This window comes from Mus caroli, chromosome 14 (genome assembly GCF_900094665.2).
Source record: "Mus caroli chromosome 14, CAROLI_EIJ_v1.1, whole genome shotgun sequence".
In the NCBI taxonomy this organism is placed as follows: domain Eukaryota; kingdom Metazoa; phylum Chordata; class Mammalia; order Rodentia; family Muridae; genus Mus; species Mus caroli.
This window is the reverse complement of record NC_034583.1, coordinates 104,350,678-104,355,037: the sequence shown is the minus strand read 5'-3', so window position 1 is coordinate 104,355,037 and position 4,360 is coordinate 104,350,678. Positions and strand designations below refer to the sequence as shown.

At 38.2% G+C, this 4,360-nt stretch overlaps 1 non-coding gene across 1 annotated transcript; it reads left to right on the top strand.

Annotated features, from left to right (window-relative positions):
* The first annotated feature begins 3,416 nt into the window (after positions 1 to 3,416).
* Positions 3,417 to 3,520, top strand: LOC115029260. Its single transcript, XR_003834839.1, has one exon. It is a non-coding gene; the product is annotated as a U6 spliceosomal RNA (small nuclear RNA).
* The last annotated feature ends 840 nt before the right edge of the window (positions 3,521 to 4,360 follow it).

Sequence of the window (4,360 nt, the reverse complement as noted above, 5' to 3'; positions counted from 1 at the left end):
TCCAGTTTCTTTTAGAGGCACTTAGAGCTATGAGTTTTCCTCTTACCTGAATGAAAATTTTCTTCTTTTGTTGTGTCTCATAAGTTTTAGTGTGATGTGTCTTCATTTTCATTAAATTCTAAAAAGTCTTTAGTTTCTTTCTTTATTTCTTCCTTGACCACGTTATCACTGAGTAGAGCGTTGTTCAGCTTCCATGTATATGTATGTTCTTCACTATTTTTGTTGGAATTTAAGATCAGCCTTAGTCCATGGTGATCTGCTAGGGTGCATGGGATTATTCCAATTTTCTTGAATCTGTTGAGGCCTGTTTTGTGACCAATTATATGGTCAGTTTTGGAGATGGTACCATGAGGTGCTGGGAAGAAGGTACATTCTTTTGCTTTAGGATGAAATGTCCTATAAATATCTGTTAGATTCATTTGGTTCATAACTTATGTTAGTTTCACTGTGTCTCCGTTTAGTTTGTTTCCGTGATTTGTCCATTGCTGAGAGTGAGGTGTTGAAATCTCCCTTTATTGGGTGAGGTGTGATGTGTGCTTTGAGCTTTAGTAAGTAAGGTTTCTTTTTTGAATGTGGGGGCCCTTCCATTTTGAGCATAGGTGTTCAAAACTGAGAGTTCATCTTGGTAATTTTTTCCTTTGACCAGTAAGAAGTGTCCTTCCTTATCCTTTTTTTGATAACTTTTGGTTGAAAGTAGATTTTTATTTGATATTAGAATGGCTACTCCTGCTTGTTTCTTGGAAAATTGTTTTCTAACCATTTACTCTAAGGTAGTGTCTGTCTTTGTCACTGAGGTGCATTTCTTGTATGCAGCAAAATGCTGGGTCCTGTTTATTGTCTATGTCTTTTTATCAGGGAATTGAGTCCATTAATGTTAAGAGATATTAAGGAAAAGTGATTGGTACTTCCTGTTATTTTTGTTGTTAGAGGTAGAATTTTGCTTGTGTGGCTATCTTCCTTTTGTTGGTGTTTTCCATCTATTATCCTTTGTAAGCCTGGGTTTGTGGAAAGGTATTGTGTAGATTTGGTTTTGTCATGGAATATCTTGTTTTATGTCTATTGTAATTGAGAGTAATATTCTTTGTTTAGTGCAGTTGGTGTTTTGATTATTATGTGACAGGAGGAATTTCTTTTCTAGTCCAGTCTATTTGGAGTTCTGTAGGCTTCTTTTATGGTCATGGACATTTTTTTCTTTAGGTTAGGGAAGTTTTCTTCTATAATTTTGTTGAAGATACTTACTGGCCCTTTAATTTGGGGATCTTCACTCTCTTCTATACCTATTATTCTTAAGTTTGGTCTTCTCATTGTGTCCTGGATTTCCTGGATGTTTTGGGTTATCAGCTTTATGCATTTTGCATTTTCTTTGATTGTTGTGTTAGTGTTTTCTATGGTATCTTCTGCACCTGAGATTCTCTCTTCAATCTATTATCTGTTGGTGATGCTTGCATCTGTGACTCCTGATCTCTTTCCTAGGTTTTCTAACTCCAGGGTTGTCTCCCTTTGTCGTTTCTTTATTGTTTCTATTTCAATTTTTAGATATTGGATGGTTTTGTTCATTTCCTTCGCCTGTTTGATTCTGTTTTTCTGTAATTCTTTAAGGTATTTTTATGTTTCCTCTTTAAGGGCTTCTACCTGTGTTCTCCTGTATTTCTTTAAGGGAGTTATTTATATCCAACTTAAAGTCCTCTATCATCATCATGAGAAGTGATTTTTAGATCTGAATCTTGCTTTTCCATTGTTATGGTGTATCTAGGACTTGCCATGGTAAGAGAATTGCATTCTGATAATGTCCAATAACCTTGGTTTCTGTTGCTTATGTTCTTATGCTTGTCTCCTACCATCTGATTATCTCTAGTGGTCCCTGCCCTCACTATATCTTACCGGGGCCTGTCCTTCCTGTGATTCTGGTGTGTCAGAACTTCTTAGAGTCCAGCTCTGTGACCCTGTGTTCCCAGGATCCTGTGATTCTGAGAACCTGGGTGTGTTGGAGTTTGTGAGAGTAAAGCTGCCTCTGGGACCTTGAGCTCTTGGTGTGACCAAGCACCTGGGATCCTGGGATCCTGGGTGTTGTGGGACAGACTCCAGCGTTTGCACCCAAAGTCGACTCAGGGCACCTGCTCAAACCAGAAAGGAACCTGAGTCACTGGTCAGGAGGGGGCTTCTGTGTCCTTGTGTCCCGCTGATCCCAATTGCTCCTGGTGGTGTTGGAACAGATGCTGTGTCCTCCTCACCACTGATCCTATGATCCTGGGCATGTTAGAGCACCTGGGAGTGGGGCTTTCTTTGGGTGTTGTGGGACTGGCTGCAGAGTTCAAGCCCAAGGTAAACAGGCACAGACTGTACTGCCTTGCTTCTTTGTAGAAGTTTGACTATACCTCCTTACAAAACTTAAATTGGTGTTCCTATATCTTTTGATGTCATAGCATATTGTGAAATCCCTAAGCAAAGCATTCTCCTATTGACTTGAGCAGTCATTAATTTATTTTAAATGCCTTACATCTAGATAGTCTGTAATAGACACTTAAAACACCCTATTAAATATATCCCCAGTAAAATGCAATGTTGCAGTCTAGAAACTGGTTCAGGATAATGTAGCTTGCAGCAACATCAGCTTTAATCTCTAGATGGCACCATGTTATAAGGAATCAGACTGGGATCTGATTACAATTTTCATAAAACATGCTGGCAACAAAGAACTCTTGCTTGCAAAAAAAAGATTTCCGGGAATTAGGTACACTTGTGATGAAAGTTTTATTTCACTAGATTTGGGTAGGTGTCTAATTTTCACATGCCTGTAAGATAGAGGAGTCAATGGAGAAACTGAGTGTCCAAGACATTCTTGCCCATACTTAAAAAGTGCATCAGCCAAGTTTTCTTGGATAATTGTGCATTTAAGTTGTTAGAAAACATTAAAAAATGAATGTGCAGTCCTCAGGGTTTCCCAGCAAGACTGCTACTGTAACTTGTGATGTTTCATTTAATAATTTACTGTTCACCTGGCTTCAAATAGGAGCAAGACTGCAAATTTGTTCTTAATCTTCATTAGTAAAATTTAATATCAGTCTCAGTAGAGAAGAGACAAAGCTGCTCGTGTCATCTCCTCCTTAATTTACCTTTTAATTTTTTAAACATCCTCTTTTAGCCTTTTGTCTTGTGCTTCCAGGGATTTGACCCCAGCACCTGAAATTTTCTTTTAAGGTCTCCAAGAACTTAGCAATTAGGTTGCTTTCTGTCTGCCAATGTGGCAAACTCAATTAGCCAGCCAATCATCTGCCTGCCCTCCTTTTCCACTTTCATGACATTTTGAATCACTCCTTTTATACATTTTCAGTTACTGTTTTTCGTTTTCATTGTTTGCCTACAGATTTTTATCTACTGCTTGAATGTGCAGCCGAGGTTCCTATGTGCTTACCTTTATGTATATGGTGGCTTTCACACTAAACTTGAGATGATACTAAGACGATTACCACAGCCCCTGCACAAGAATGACATACAGATTTGTGGAATTTTACCTATTTTAAAAAATTGTATATATAAATATAAAAAATGCAGAAGGTCAATATAAATAAGGTTCCAAATAGGATTTAAAGACTTGAAGTAGAAGTGTGACCTGATTGAAGAGGAGATATGTGTCTGTCTGAAACCACACATTTCCTTCAGAGGGAAGTAACATAACATTATGAGTCAGAAGCTTGGCTGCTGTGTTTCAGGAAAATGAGTAGGGCTAGAGTGAGTGAGGGAAAAAGAAAAAGAAAAAAAAATAAGCTGCCATGAGGGTTTGCTGGAGAATAGATAGGACCTGAGAAATTCAGGAGTCTATAATATCCAGCAAGGACCTTGGATGGAATTGGAGGTAGGAAGTCCCTGTCCTGGACCAACGGTGATGGAGTAAGTACAAGTGGTCAGTTATAGTCAGTACCTCATGGAATCCTCTCCAAAAATGACCATATAATTAAGCACAAAGTAAGCCTCAACAGATACAAGAAAATTGAAATAACTCCTTGCTGAACTTCAACAAAACCAGAAACAACGAAAGCCCATATTCTCATGGAAGCTGAACAACTCTCTACTCAATGATCAGTTAGTTGGTCAGCAAAGGCATAAAGAGAGAAAATAACGACTTTTTAGAATTTAATGAAAATGAAGGCACAGCATACCCAAACTTATGGGACACAGTGTTAAGAGGAAAATTCACAGAACTAAGTGCCTTCATAAAGAAATAGGATAGATGTGGCAAATGTGAAAGCTCTAAAACAAGAAGCAAACACACCCAAGAGGAGAAGACAGCAGGAAATAGTAGAGCTCAGGGATGAAATCAATCAGTTTCAAACAAAGAGACGAATACAAAGAATCAACAAAA